This window comes from Cavia porcellus, unplaced genomic scaffold (assembly GCF_034190915.1).
Source record: "Cavia porcellus strain 051 isolate PalLab524CR breed Dunkin Hartley unplaced genomic scaffold, mCavPor4.1 scaffold_22, whole genome shotgun sequence".
Classification (NCBI taxonomy): domain Eukaryota; kingdom Metazoa; phylum Chordata; class Mammalia; order Rodentia; family Caviidae; genus Cavia; species Cavia porcellus.
This window is the reverse complement of record NW_026947505.1, coordinates 21,100,112-21,116,300: the sequence shown is the minus strand read 5'-3', so window position 1 is coordinate 21,116,300 and position 16,189 is coordinate 21,100,112. Positions and strand designations below refer to the sequence as shown.

Genomic DNA, 16,189 nt, shown 5'->3' with positions numbered 1-16,189 from the left:
ATGGACGAAACACATATTGTTATGTTATATTCATGTGTGGTTTACCAGTTATGTGGATTTTCCTTCCCTCTGCTAGCCTTGTGCATTTGAATAATCTCTTTAGTCCGTGTATTTCTACAACTCCCAAAATAATGTTTGCCATAAACTATGACATACTTAGTAAACTAAAACTGATACATAGATGAGATTTTCTGATAAGAGGACTCCTTACCAACTCTGTGACACATTTTCACTAGTGACAAAGAAGTCAGAGTAGAAACTGAGTTCAATAAATGAAGGCACTGGTCAGTTAATCGTTACCTTAGTCTTTGTTGCTAAGTAAAATTGGTCTAAATATATATAATAAATCAAGTCTACTGAGTGCCATTCATAGGTAGGAAAATGTATTCATATGATTTAAAAAAATAGGAAATCCACTGTCCAGGCCCTGTAAAGGTTTAGATTAAAAGTTCTTGACTTGAGTGGATGAGTTCAAAGCAGTAAAAAAAGGAAATTATAGAGTTCTGTCCAGCACACCAGGCATACAAATAGGATTTTACAGTGGAAATTTGGGTCTCTCCATGGAATAGATTATGAACTTCTTCTAGAAAGAGATCTTTCCCTCATACTACCTCTGTATTTCCCCCAGCACCAAAGTGCTTTGCCTGATTTCATAGCCTGGTAATCCATATTTACAATGACCAAGATCCTGTGCTATTCTCCTGAGTTCATACCACTTAGCAGCTAGGGGCTGTTTAGCAAATTACTAGCTTTCTCTGAGTTTTGGTTTGTGTCTTTGAAAGTGGGACAACAGACAGACACTGTTATAATGACCTAAGGAGCTTTATTCTCCAAAGAGCACAAAGTACCAGCGAATACTGTTATTGGTGAATGCGTAAAATTATTGTTGTCATTATATTAACTACTTGACTGAACCCACTGACTGAATAGCAGGTCATAAAAAATAAGACTTTCAAGAACTGATCCCCCTTAACCTGAGAATTTGTTATTAAAAAAAAAAAAATAGGGGCCTAACTTCACATTAGGCATTGCCCTGACCTACTAAAGCACACCTTACAAATTTTTTTGATTATTTTTCCTCAAGGCCAACATTTAATATGAACAGAGCCAAATATATCTGAGAATGAGAGAAGCACTGATGTCCCAGACTGTTGATAAATAGGTGGCAAAAAATGGGAGAGAATGGCTTTGGTGACAGGACAGAAATGGCACATTACTCGGACAGGTGTACAATGAGCCCTGAGTTTAGTGTCCTCTCGTTTCAGATCTCTTTCAAAGTCCCACCAACAGCACAACCTTTGACTTTTCTGAAGCAACCAACTAAAGATTCAGGACCTCAAAGGACCGACACAGAGCAGGGCAGTACTCCTCAGAGACTGCATAGAGACACAGAAATGGGGATTAGCAGGAACGCAGTACTTGGTGTGGGATCGCAGTAGACCATGGTGTGGGAGTCACACTCAAGGGTTCTGCACTGATTCTCTGACATTCTCAGCCCCTTCTCAGCCCCAGCAGGTCTTTTTTGTTTGTCATAACTCTTTCTTTTTTGTTCACTCTCTTTCTCTTTGTTATCCAAACAAGGACTCAAACTAGCCATCTCCCCTGAGCTGGTAAATAGCTACAGGCACTTCTTGGAAGGAAGAAGCCATGGTATCATCCCCATCACACTTCTGTGATTCATCTGAGAGCTGATTTGCAGCTGCAGGGACACTTGAGAAATTAGAACAATTGTTGTTGAAATTCATAAGCCAGAGGAGTTGGAGGAGTGGGTTGAGGGTGACAGCCTGCAGTTGGCCATGACCTTAGAGACAAGAATCTAAGGTTCTGCGTGCTTGGTGACAGTTCCTCATCTGTGGCTTGAGAAGACTGGCCTGGCCAGTCCCATGGCACTTTTGAGGACAGTGACTAAGCCTAGAACTGGTAATGTTATTTAACATTTTGGTTCATCATCAAATAAAGTCTTTGCCTGGAATCCTTCACTTCCTACACAGCAAGACAGCCAAGATCTAACCAAAAGCTTTCCTGAAATACTTCACCAAAATTCCGGGCTACAGTAACAAACTGAGCAAAATTCGCCAGTCTGAACTTCTACTAGGTCAGAATTAGTTCCATAGTATCCCTGGGTCCATACCCACCCCTTCCTTGAAATGTGGGCAGGATACATAAAAATAAACTACATACTATACAGTTGACGCAGACTTCTTATGCTTCTGAACTTTTTGAAGGTTAGCATGGTATTTTCAAATCAGATATAAAATTAATATTTGACATCACATCCCTACTACTAGATTCACAAAACAAACACACAGTATTTAAAGATGGCTTCTAGGCAATGGTGACAATTTGCATTTCTATTGTAATAGCAGGTTTGCCAAGAGGTTTCCTGAACTTATTTAAAAATGTTCTATGGAGGAAATGAGAACTGAACTTGAAGGTCAATGAGTTATTTTTCTCTTTTAAATTTCAAATTCAAAAAAATGATATGATTATTTGATGTCCATACTGTAATGACATCCCCCCTTATGAAACCACCTCGTGTCACTTTGAATAGGTAAATTCAATAGAAAGATTTCCTAATTGGTTAGGATGCAAGAATCGTGTCTCTAATTTTAGGTAGGTAGCTGAATATTTAAAGTCTATATTCTGAATGTTTTCTTATTTTAGGGTTAAATTAAATGCACACTCATTATTTTGCTTCTTATTAGCAGCATACAATTTGGCAAAGGGAGAAGGAGATTGTGAAATTCAAGTAAAAAAATGTTTTCACTTACTAGGAGCTATGATACAGCCATGAGGGAGAAAAAGAATGAAATTTAAAAAGCTTTAGAACATTTTGGGAGCTTCACTTATCAGTAGTCAACATAGAATTAATGTTTCACTTATCTTCTCAAATCAAACTCCTTAACTATATTCTTGTATGAAGCTGAATAGGACCCTAGCTACTTCTCATTGATATAGTTAGCAAGCAAGCATCTAATCAAATGCATAGCTGATACCCACTACATCAGCTCAGGTCCTCAGATGACTACTATGTTGTAGCTTATTTTGCCTTTAGAACAAAAACTGCTGGCCTATAGTACCTTAAGGTACTATATGTGCTCAGTACCACAGTGCACCTGTTATAGCTGAGTCCTATGGTTTTGCCAGACAGTCAAGGTTAGATGACAGGAAATGTAGTCACTGCACAGAGCAAGTGAGAAGGAATCAACAGTTCCACTTAATATAGAGCTTTAACCTGTTACTAGCAACAACTTTCTTAAGGAGTCAACAAACTTTATCCTATTACTAGTCTACTATAACTTTCTTAATCCTTACTTGCATGTAAAATTCTTCTTGAGTTTTTATTTTATTTACCATGTTTAAATAGGTTCCCTAGAGTGCTTCAAGCATTTTTCATGAAGCACTTCTAGTAGAAACTTCAGCTAGCCAAAAAGAAAAGACATTGAGTTCATTGTTTCTAAAATGCTTATCATGGCTCTAAATGGATGAGACATAATACGGTGGTGAGACAGACATTTTCTATTTCTCAGCTTTAAGTCCAATATTGAATGAAGGAACCATTAGAATTAGTAGACACACACGGACAGATTACAGTAGACATCTACATAGTCACCAAGAAAGTGAAAGACCTGCACAGTGTTTTGTTTTGTTTTTGTTTGGTTTTTTGGTTTTTTTTTGTTTTTTTTTTTTTTTTTTTTTTTTGGTACCAAGAATTGAACCCAGGGCCTCCTGCTTGCCAGTCAGGCGCTGTGCCACTGAGCTGCATCCCAGGCCCCTCACTGACAGATTTATAGAGAACAGTGGATGGATAGCTACACTTAAGACAGGGAAACATCTGCTCAAAGTAGCTCATGGTTTCTATATCAAACAGAAGAAAAAAACACCGCACTGATTCTGAGACTTGTGTCTTCTTTTTTTAACTGAAAATAATACAAATTGTATTCTACTGGGCTTGTATACTTTCCTCTCATGTTCCACTAAAAGAAGATGCAGAAATTGCCACATGAGGAAATGGGAACGCTAAAAGAATATCAGACTTTTCGATGGAAACCTCATCAGCATACATGGTAGAGGGGAAGAGAAAATAATTAAATGTAATATTCAACAATAAATGGGACAATAAAAGAACCCTTCCCATTTTACATCGGACTATGTGGGCTTCCTCCATCACATCAGCCCATTAATCTCAAAGACTGAATTTAATCCCTGGAAAGACTCAGAATTCACGTCACAGATAATCATACAGAGATGAGGAAATTTTACACATGCAATCTGGTAATGAACTTCTTTGATTTTTTTTCACCCTGGTCTTTTAGTCTTAGCACTAAGTAACTCCTTGGAGAAGAAACTGAATATTATTCAGTAAATCTGGACTGTGGGACACTGACCAAACTTCATGACATGCTACCCTCACCCTTTGTCCTATTTCCAGCCCACTTTTTCCCTCCACAGAGACTTTCTGATTATCTGGTTTGGCGATCTCCGTTGCCCACTTCAGATAATGACTCAACTCTCCACTTGGCTTCTGCTGGGTAGGCTTAACCTAAGAGAATGGATGCAGAGACCCAGCACTTTCCTTTGATCTCCTAGAAGGCATTATATAATCCACCATAAATCCTTGCAGTCAGATTGACATTAACTTTCAGACTCACCAGAATATGACACTCCTCGTTGATTCATCCTGGATTCTGACGTTTTTTAATATGAAATCGGTATTTCAGTGTGTCAGTGATAAGACAACCTTCTTCATTGCCTTCTCAATAGTTTTGAGGACTTCCTTGATTAATTTTTCCCTTCTGTAACCTTAAGATTCCTTTGCCAAATGTTCTAACTGGCTATCTGCCTCTACGATTTAAATTCACAGATGTTTCCTTGTGGCCACAGCAAGTATCACTCCTCAGAGAATAAGTTTGATAAATAAAACTAGCAATAAATTTAGAACTAAAGAACTGGATAAAGAAGTCAACTGCAGGTTTACAAACTTATCCAGGGTACTCAGTTCTTTAGTATCGGTGGTGGTGGATTCTAGGAATCCCACCAACAAATTAAAGTCTTGGATAGTCCCAAAGCCTCTTTGAAACAAAATAAATCCTCTCCCCTACTGAACATATTACCATGGCTGCTGACAAGGAGAAAATTGGCACTTTTAAATTTTACTGCTTTTCCAAGTGCTGAGGGAGGAGTGAAGTGGACAGAATCCAGATGGTGCGAGAGAAGTGAAACTGGAAAATAATTTGTGAACCACATGATTAATACTCAACTACTTAATACTGCTTGTGCAACATGAATGCCACAGTGAGCAAACCTCTGCTTTCTGGCTTCTCTTTTCCTAGAAAACGTTTTTCTATGAATCTCTTTTGTTGCAAACTCAGCTTGAACTACCTATTTGTTTGAGGAATAGACTACCCAACCACCAGCAGCGATGTTTTCCCTGCAAAAGAGCTGGGTGTCACCCTCTCCCTGTACTTTTTTGCTCCAAACACAAAGGGTAGACATGAGCCACCACATAACACTCTCAGGAGCACGGCATTAGCACTGGAAATTTATTGCTACCGAAATTAATATTCTTGAGTGTACTTGGTCTTTTCTCTCAATCCCTACTCCAATAAGTCATTGCCTTTTTTTTCTTTTTGCAACTGTCTCCCCTTCTATATCCCCTTAGAACAAAAGAAAGGAAGAAAGGAAGCACAATCTTTCTCCTTATCTCTACCTTCAAATCACTGGATTCAGCGCCCCACTGACACGGTGTAAATCATTATGAGAGTGAAAGGAGCTATCAGTCTTCTGAAAAGGAGTCCTGGATCCATGGAGTGATGGCCATCTGTCTTTTACTCCCAGCCAGAAACCTATGGACTTTATGATAGTATCTCAACTGCTCAGCCTAAATGAAGTTTGCTTCAGACAAGAAGCACAGAATCACAAAATGGTACAGCCAGAGATCGTCAGTTCCCCTGGTCCACTACCTGCATCCACTTTAGGAGAGAAATGAGGCATCAAAAGTCAGAGATTTGTTTTGCCAATGTAGACCACTTATTTAATAGCTTCACACAAAGTTTAATAATCTCACTGCAATCTAATAGTCCCATGAACTATTTTCTTATGACTCTGTATCTTGTTCAGATAAAATAATTTTATTATTAAAAATATTCTAAGTAAATACTATTTTACACATTCAACACATGTTTCTTTCCAGGGTTCTCTCACTTAGTATGCAATGCATCACTAACATAACCTTTGTTAAACCCATTAGGTAGTTGCTAAACCCATTTTACAGTTGAGAAAACAGAGCAGAAAGCTTGTTTACTAAGCACATCAGTGATGGAGAAATATCTTTGGACCCCCATTCTCATTTCTTTGTCCACCAGTCATTTTTGAAATAAAATCTTCTTTATAACTGTAAACTACCATGATTCAAAACTCATCTCAGAAGATTTGTTAAATTGTTCAATTTAAGTCATTCAATTTAAATTAATAGTGCATTTCTTTTGAACTGTTCCAGTCAGCTCCAAATTAATGTACTTATTCTTCACCTGAAAACTTCAATCTACACATTATTTTCTTAAAGTTAAGCCTTTATTTCATTCCTACACCAAAATCTCTAAAGCCTATACTATGAAGTCGAAGTTCCTTAAAATGCCATTGAACACTCCATTCTTAAATTCTCTCTACCACCTATCTGCAGACTTCTTATCTGTGTTCCTGTCAAACAGGCTATGGGTTCCCCAAGCCCTCTTACCGTATCTCTGGCTTATACTCTTCCTTTTCTTTACATCTTCCCAGGGAAACATTGTCTATCCTTCCACATCAAGGTGGGAAGTCACTTCCGGCTAAAAACACCCTGTGCCCACCAGAAATCACGTCTCGTTGTGCTCCCACACCATGGAGCTCACCACTCTTAAAGCACTCACCAAACTCTACCTTTTTATATTACTTGGCATTATGATACAAAGTAAATTATAGTTAAAATTATATTACTTGATGTCATGATACAAAGTATATTGTAGTTATTATGTAATAGTTATATTGTCATACTACATCCTTAACAGACCATACCCAGGAGTGACTTCTAGACATTGAGGAACATGTCAGGCTCGATTGAATGCAACAGTTATGAACCTAACATCACAGTTAGGTACCTATCTTTATCCCCGGCTTGAGTGTGCAAAGCTCAGCAAAAGCTATCATTGCTCCTGAGGCACCTGCAGTCTGCCTGGGAACACAGTCTCCAGGACAGAGCTTCATGAATTAAGCAGGATTTGTAATTATTGCTCATTCCTAGCTAAAACTTGGAAAAGAACGTAATAGTGTGGGACAAATTGATTAAATAACTTAACCCCTAAATATGTTTGGTAGAACTCAGTGCAAGATAGGGTTTTTATACTGCAAAAAAGAAAGAAACTTGTATCTGTATTAGTCACATAGTTTTAAAGTAAAAGATATTAAAATGGCCTATTATACACAATGCAATCATCTTTATTAAGTCTCTTTCTTTATACAGTTTTAAGAAAATGGATCTTGATGAATGATTGATTGTAATAAAAAGTAGAGTACGAAAGACCATTGCTTTCTATCGAGACATACACAATTTCTTGTGAATTTCTTGGTGTCTTTATCAAAACCCTGAAAGGAAATGTCCCAATGAGATGATGTTTATGAACAGCAGAAGAGAAAGTGTCTCAGAAGTGCAGATCACCCATTCATGGGAGATCTGTGATGGGTTCTTCTAAACCAGTCTAGGGGAGCCAGTACCTTCAGGCAGCGTAACTGCCAGCCACTTAACAAGGAATTGACTCGAAATCTGCAGACCAAGAAATATCCAAAGCCCAGTGGCACACTGCTGACCCTAGTAAAGAGCAGGAATCACAAGGACAGAGACATGGTAAGTCTACTTACACTTGGAAACTCCCCAGGCTGGTTGTCATCTTGTTGTGGCCTGCTTCTTCCTCCCTGTGACTGGCAGTAACCACAAAGGGCCTGGGTACTGTCATCGAGGCACCAAGAAAAGGGTAGCTGGAAGACTGTGCCCCACTTATATCCACTCCGAGCAGGAAACGCCAAAGAACTGAGAGTTGGTGATAGCTTTCAGTGGGAGACTAACGCCAAATTCAACCACCAAAGGCGGTGATGACAGTGAAGGTCCAGGTGTACGGCCGATAGGAACCTTCATGTTTGACTCCAGAAAGCTCCTAGGAGCTTGTTTTCTTCAAATAAATCACAAAGCATCCCCTAAGGCTGCAAGGACCTTCCAGGGAGAAAATTACCATCTTCCTTCCAAAATTCCACTCACTGACCCCTGAGCCTACTTCAAGCTTGTCCCATGGTAGGGGGCTAAGATTTTCTCACCAGTGCTCCACCAACCCTGCGTACTGTCAGCTCTTCTGAACCACAAATCAACTCACTTCTCATACCCAGTGTCTAGCGCCACACCCAGGTTATCCTCGCTCACTTTTGTAACAAGAGTTTAATGTATCTAAGAAATAATTTATGCATTTCATACAAAAATTTGAATTTAGTAAAAAGATTTTTTCACAAGATTCTTTACAAACACTACTTGATTTAAACCTCACCAATAGCCACAAAACTTTTGTAAGTCATATTATTATTCCCACTTAGCAGATAAGTATGTTGAGGTTTCAAGAGAATGTAATATTTCCCATGAGCACTGCCTGCTTCTCCAAGGCAAAGTTTATGTGGGCCAGAAACTGGGAATGAAATCTATAGCAAGTAATGGCTGAGGATAAGGACTTAAGAATTAGATGATCTGTCATTTATGATGGGGCATCCCATTTTATAAAGTCTTTAGTTTCATCATTTGTACTGTAGGAATCCTATTTATGATCTTCAATGGATATAAGCATTAAACATGATAATACCTAGAAAAAGCATCACATAAAGTAAGAGTTCTCCAAACATTAAGTGCTAATATAATTGCAGTTACTGCTATCTCATGGGCACTACATATGTGTGGGCCAGCAGTAGAGAGCCTATTTCTGGTCTTTACTATCACAATGAATTAGAAATCTAACACATAAATCTTTGTGTGCATGCACTAATTGTGTTGCCCAACAACAACAAAAAAATGCTTTTCTTCTGGCAGAGCTGGGGATTGAACTCTAAGCATGGGCTTCACCACTGAACCACATTCCAACCCTCAAAATACTGTTTTGGTGTAAAAACAAATGTAAAGTATTTGTAACAGGGTTTTGATATGCTCCTCCCAGCAAGATTTCCCTCACTAACTTTCTCAGCATGAGGAGATATGACAATCCTCACAGGCACAAAGGAAAAGAATAACAGGAGAGACATTGGAAGTTTTGGGGGTGTCCCCCTCAACACTCAGTGCTTATTACAAAAGCACCACGTGGATGCTTACCTGGCTGGACTCCCCATCTTTTATCTTTCAGAGATAGTCCCCAGGTTCCATCACACGGACATCAACTCCAGACACACTGCTAATCTTAGGTTCTCTTCATTTTCCAACCGTTATTTATTGAGCACTAGACACTAGGCTGAGAATGAAAACAACTTCTCATATAAATGTTCTAACACTTGCTTGGTGTACTTGCATTTGGTTAATACTTACAAGCAGTTTAATGAGGGGTTTAATCTTGTTTATCCCATATAATTTTATCTAATAACTAGTCTTGGTATCTCTGCTTTGCAGATGAGAAATCCTAGATCAGAGGTAAAATAATATGCCTGAATTGCACAGCTAAAAAGTGGTGGAAGTTGAGGCCATGTCTCCCATGGATTTGTGTCTGTAGCCTCACTAGAAAGAGTTACCAGTGGTGAAAATCCAACAAGAAGTAGAAGCTTTGTAGCAAAAAATTTTTAGGGGTACAAGACTCTTCAACTTCTAAAGGAGTCACAGATTTTCAGTGAGGAAAAATTTTATGCTCCATAGAGAGCACATAAAACTCACTCATGGGCTAGTGGCCCAGAAAACATCCTCTGGGGTACTGCCCGAAGGTAAACTCACCATCATCCTCACAGTCTTCAGCAAAAGCCACCTGCGAAGGGTCTTCCCTTTAAAACAGCACTTTTGTAGAGACTGAAGTGGGGAGAGAGAGGCTTGCCAGCTGGTGTTTCTTTCTTAAAGATAAATGACAGAGACCCGCCCTGTAAATGTGGACAGGCAGGACCACACTTTGACCACCATTTGAGAAGCATGAGCTATGAGTTTCCACCAGCAGTGTGATGGTTTTCTCAAAGCGGGTCACTCTTCTCTTGCCCAGTTTTTCTTGTAGCCTTTCTGTGACCACAGAACAGAGTTGTTCTGTGTGCAGAGCAAACTAAATCTAAAACACCAGGCCTCAGCCCAGGCAGTAGTTCTGAGCACTGGACTCAGTGCAAATACTGAGAAAGCCTGGAGGATAACCGTTTAGCAGGCACCTACCTCGTGTGTTTCTATTGCATGATAACTTACAGCGAGTGTTTGAGAAGAAGGTAGAGAATAGCTAACTCCAAATCCAAGGCCAAAGAACACAACTGGTTGAAATAAAAGGTAACTGTTTGATATTGAGCTCACTGCAAATTTAAGACACACGAGTTTTTCCTTTCCTTGACTGCCCCAAGCAATTAAAACAAAACAAATATCTCTCAGTGTCTAAGGAAAATATTTTACTAGTAAATATAACCCTTGTAGTAAATAAAATCCTTGTATTTATACTAAAAAATCTGTACTTTTTGCATACTGTGTCTCTGATACATTATTATTTCTAATTTCTCTGAAAATTCAGCAACCTCCCAGTGTTGTCTCCAACTTCCACGGTCCTACGTCCCAAGGCCTGGTAAACAGTCTTCATGAAATATTAACAAACCTAAAGCTAATATTTGCTTTTGAGAAACAGGAAGAATTTTTTAAAAATAAAAATAGATTATGAACTCCAAAGTTCCTCTCCTACTGAATTTCTTTTGACTGTGCATTTTAAGATTTAGTTTAAAAGCCTGCTACCTGATCCTTCTAAATTCTAGCTATCTATCTATATCACACCCAAAATCAGATAAGTTTCCCAGCAACCTGAAGTTTGTCTGTAAGCGTATTAGATCCGACCCCAAAAGCCATTAAAAACTGAATCTGTGCCATGATCACAATTCCCGATTAAGCCCAACCCTTATATTAGACTCTTTTTTAAAAATTATTTTAATCATGTTGCCTTCTATGGACATTCCAAAGAGAACAAAAAGTGCATAGCTTCTTGAGCAAGCATGAAACTGACAACAAACGTTTCCTGAAATGGGAGGCATTCCTCTGACCAAAATGAAAGTATCCTGCTCTGCCTTCGTGACTACCGCGTCACTACAGGAATCGCCCGCTGTAAATGGGATACAATCCCTAACGTGCCCATGACCCTGCTGCAAAGCCATCAGTAGTTCTTTTCAGATAGAGAAAATCAAGACAGCAGGAATCAAAAGAATTTGCCAAAAATCATGGGAAATTTCAAGACACGATGTCTCGTTCATGGATTGCTAGATTCCGTAGCTTTTCAGAAAGCTTATCTGCCCCTGGGAAACAAAAAATGGCTTAGTCAGATTGCTTAGTTCAAACTCAGATAAGTTATGACACCAAAGATTAAGCAAAGAGGTAGCGTTCAAGCTGGTTCAAGATCAGTCTGATTATGAACTTCTAAAATTCCGACACATTAAAGCCCTACAGTGTCTCATGGCTGGAACTGTATCCAATAAATATACGTTATCTAGGACAGGCAGGCAGCCTGTCAGGGCTGTGCTAGCAGGGTCCACGAGTTGCCCTCTGATTCAGCTGAGCACTGCTCCCAAAGTGAATTTCCCCTGGCCCGAGTTTAGACTGAACGTGTTAACGTGGTGATCATACTTGCGGCAACTTTGCAAAATATCCCTGGAGCAGTGAGAGGAAAAGGACCGTCTTTGAGCAGGGAAGGTAAGCTCTGAGGTTCCAGCCTGCTGTACACAGTAGCGCATTACAGCAAAAAGAAATTGAGAAGAAGAAATAGGAGTACCTACTTGAGGAGAAGAAAGACCCTCAGAGACTGTCTTCTTGTGCTAGGGAGGGCAGGAGAAAGGGCATGAACCTTTACCGCCCGTCAGAGAGCTGGTGAGCATGGAGCCTGCATTTTCAGTTTTGGCAGAAGCTGTTCCGAGGCTGTTGTGACCATGAAATTAGGAAATGCAGAAGTTCAAAACTAAAGAACTAGCACCACCGTTTGACTGGGACTGGAAAATCTCCTTAAATACTAGAGGAGGGGGTGGCCCTCCTTGCTCCAGCTAGGCATACTTCAAACTTGCTTAGCATTTCTGTTAAATAGATGTTTCACAAGGGCAAGTCTTGTGTTAATCTCCCCAAAATTCTTTTCTGTAATCGGCCCATTTTCTCTTTACTTATAATAAAGCTCAGAGCCTAGACAGAAGGCGGGGAAAGTACTAATGAAGCCTTCGTTCAGTGCGGAAAGTTTGTTCATCTGAAATCAGCTACAGCAAAAGCAGGGTTGAGACAGCATCTGTGGACGTTTCCATAACTTTTTTCACGGGCCTGAGTCTGCCACTTGCTCTGCACTTCTTGTCACTGATTAATTATCATCTTGATTTGGTAACCGGCACAGGTCTGGCTTCTCCGACTCTGAAGTCCTTCTTCTGTCTTACAATAAAGCATGTGGGATTCTGCAACCATTTACAAGTTTATGGGGCTTTTGTGTGGATATTTTGTTTGATTTATGTGTGGAGTCCATACGTGTGTGTGTGTGTGTGTGTGTGTGTGTGTGTGTGTGTGTGTGTGTCTTGTTTTCTTTTCCCAACACAAGCACCAATACTCTAATGTAGAAAATGAGCTTTAAAATAATTTTGGGAGCTGCTGAGGCTGGATCCCTGAGCCTCAGCCATGCTAGTTAAATCCTTTACCTCCGGATGCCCCAAATTTTTTTAATAATATTGAAACTTTAATAACATAAAATATGCTATGTGATTTACGTACTATGTACTTCAATACATATTTGAAAGGTACATTAGGTTTTTGGACTCCACAAGGCTGAGTGAGGCTGGCTTTCCGGGGGCAAGCGAGGACAGGAAGAGAAGTGACCCCCAGCTGCTGCCCCTCCAGCCTCACCCCGCAGACTGACGCCCGCCCTGGAAGCCAGGCAGCTCCAAATCAGCTCAGGAGATAAAGGAAACCAGAACTCGCATGACTGATGCTTTCAATGGTTTTGAAAGAAATGCTCTCAGTTCTCTTCAATGTTCTGTGTATTTGTGAGGAGGCCAATAAAGTAATTTAACCTGCAAATTTGTCTGAGATTAACTTCCCCAGAATATGTAAAGCCAAGCACATTTTAGTTAATATGTGAAGTATTTGACTTCAATTTAATAAAAATAAAATTTCAAAAACACCCACTTCTTTGATGAATATTCATGTATACTAAGGATTTCAGAGATTTCATTAGTTTTTTATTGTGATTTCTGGTGAAATTACTTGACAAAAGTAAGTTCTGGTAAATTACTTGAAAAAAGTAATTTCTGGTAAATTGCTTGACAAAATCAGTTTAAATGTTTCAAAAGCAAAATATTTTTAATTAATTCAATTCCTCCATTATTTTATTTGCCAGAATGGGTAAATTATGCTCTTCAAGCAGTATTTTGCTACCCTTTTAAATCAGTTGTGCACATAAATACATCTAGCACAACAGCTCTCAAAATATGACATCCAATGGATTCTGAACAGATGCCGCTATTTCCTTTTCATTAGAAAATATAAGTATATAAAACTTATATAAAGTATAAGTCAGATAATTTATCCTACAGGGCTGTTACAGACATTCGCTTGCATCCCAGTACTTGCTTTCCTGAGGAGAACCAAAACAATAGCACCAGTAAAAATCAGTGCTGTCAGCCATGCGCAAGGAGTTCTAAACATTTGCACAGCCAAGTGAGGTAGTACTACCAAGAACCCATTTTACAGATGTGGAAACCATTTGGTATAAAGATGAAGTACCTATACCTGTGGAGCCAGGTTGGAATTCAGATGTTCCAAGCCACACCCTCAGCCCCCACACAGGACCTGAGCCCATACTCAGAATTACATGCAGGGACACACTGTGGGAAGACACGTGTTTTGCATGTCTCCTGGGAAGACAGTGAAGATTTCCTCAGTGAGCAGGTGGGAACACTTTGAGCAGACTGCTGTAGAAAGTTAATTATGAGCCACGTCGAAGTGGATCATCCTAATAAATTCACTGAAAGTAATAATATGTGCTTAGACTAATACTGTTTTAAAATGCTCTGTGATTTCTCACAAGAGGAAAAAAAAACCTGCTTTGAGGAAAAATGCCTAATTAAACTGTATTCACCAGCACGCAACAGACTTGGTGAAGAAAAAAAGTAGAAGGAAAATTTAAATGAAGCTGTATAATGCAGCATAATTGAAACAAACAGAACAAATTAAATCTCGTAAGTATAATTCAAAGGCAGGTATTACCCGCCGATGCCTTATTTCCTCACACATATTCAAATTTTTTTTTTTAAATTCTGACTTTTCCTCAAAATAATGCTACTCACTACATCTTTACAGAAAAAAAACAACAACAAAGGACTGACATATAAACTCCCTTATAGTATCATATAGTATATTAAAAAATATAGAACAATGAAATTCTGGGCATTTTTCCAGATTACAACCTTGTCATATATATATATATATATATAGTCTCCTATTCCAGAAGTAGCCTGGTTACCACAAGCAAAGTAAAGCAGAAAATTGATGCAATCTATCTAGGTCATTCAAGCAAAATCTTGCTGTGATCTGGGTGACTTGGGCTAAAATAAAAAATCAGGGATTTTTATTTGAAGTGTGCGCTTTTGTCCAATACCCCAGCTGGCAGGACAGTTGAGGGCTCGATACATCAGTAATCGCCTGAATTCTCCGTTGGTCCTTATTAACAATGTTCTCACTGCCCAGTGCTCAGAAACTACCTCACTTCTATCCCGCTATGAATGCAACTCTGTGTTTCTAGTTTTCTTCATGAAAAACAACCAAAATTGAAGAGCTGCTCTCCTGGAAACACCAGTCGGTACTGACCACCCGGCCATCTTTCTAAAAAAAAAAAACCCAGGCCACATTGCCTTGATGATCAAGTGATCCCCGTACAACTCCCCAGTGCCCAGCACAGACCCCGGATAGTGGGTCACAGTGAGGTGACTGACCCAGAACCACTGATTTAGAGTCAGGCCAGCAACCTAGAACAGGACCTAACATACCTTGGCTCTGAGGACTCTGACTCTGGGAATTCTGCTTGAGGTTGTGAGCCTCAGAGAGATATCTCAGGATGGAAAGAAGGACGTGACAGACAAAGGCCCCTGGGAAGCAGAACCCTGCAGGACCACAGGAAGCCAGGCAGCTACAAAGAGTAAGCACAGGGCATCATGAATTTATGGCAGGGTCAGGCTCTGGCTGTATCCATCACTGCCCATGCAGCAAAAATTATGCATATTCTTCAGTAATCACTACCGGTATCCATCCTTCTTGCCATCAAAAGAGCACAATCAAAACACTCATCTAGACCCCAAGTGCCAAAATCCAGGCATAAAATCCAGTATTGCTACTTTGTTCATTTTTATAGTTCTGGAGGATTAAGTCCAGAGCCTTCACACTGAGCTACATGCCCAGCTTTTTTTTAATGTCTTATTTTTTTAAGACAAGATCTCATTAAGATTTTAGATTGCCTAAACTGGACTCAAATTTGTGATCGTCAGCCTCCCATAGTGCTAGGAGTAGAGGCATGCACTGCCACACTCAACAGCAGGGCTATTTTCAATGTGCAGACCCAGGGTTCTTGGCAACAGGATCATATTATGACCAATAATCAATAACACTCTGTACTGTCACTTAGTCCATATTGAAGCTCCGCTTAAAGATACGTAGTCTCTTTCTTGAAAGAAAAAATTGTGTCCCTTTTATAACAATGTTAAGCAGAAAGTAATTTTGAGGAAAAAACTAATTTAATTAAAATTTACATTTCACCTGTAGAAAGACATGTCCTATAGAACAAGATAAGTATCAAGCCACATGTAAGAAACTAGTTATTGAAAAATCTCTATTAGAGTAAGTGGCCTTATATGTATAGAATGGCGTATACAGAGATTTAACATGGAAAAGTTACTGTCCTGCAAAATTAGCTCTCTGATCTGTCTCCCCAGAGGTCTATTCCTTGATTTTCTTCTCTCCTAA

General features: G+C 39.4%; 1 protein-coding gene across 3 annotated transcripts in view; it reads right to left on the bottom strand.

Moving 5' to 3' along the window:
• Esr1 (estrogen receptor 1) overlaps nt 1–12,136 on the bottom strand; it is a 357,099-nt gene extending 344,963 nt beyond the window's left edge. Inside the window, exon 1 of one of the 3 annotated variants that reach the window (XM_003468423.3) lies at nt 11,983–12,136. The gene's annotated coding sequence lies outside the window, so the exon portion shown is untranslated. Of the gene's footprint in view, nt 1–4,652; nt 7,027–11,982 lie in introns of those variants that run through there. The other 2 variants (XM_063233327.1, XM_063233328.1) reach the window with 2 other exon arrangements.
• Between the last annotated feature and the right edge of the window lie 4,053 nt (nt 12,137–16,189).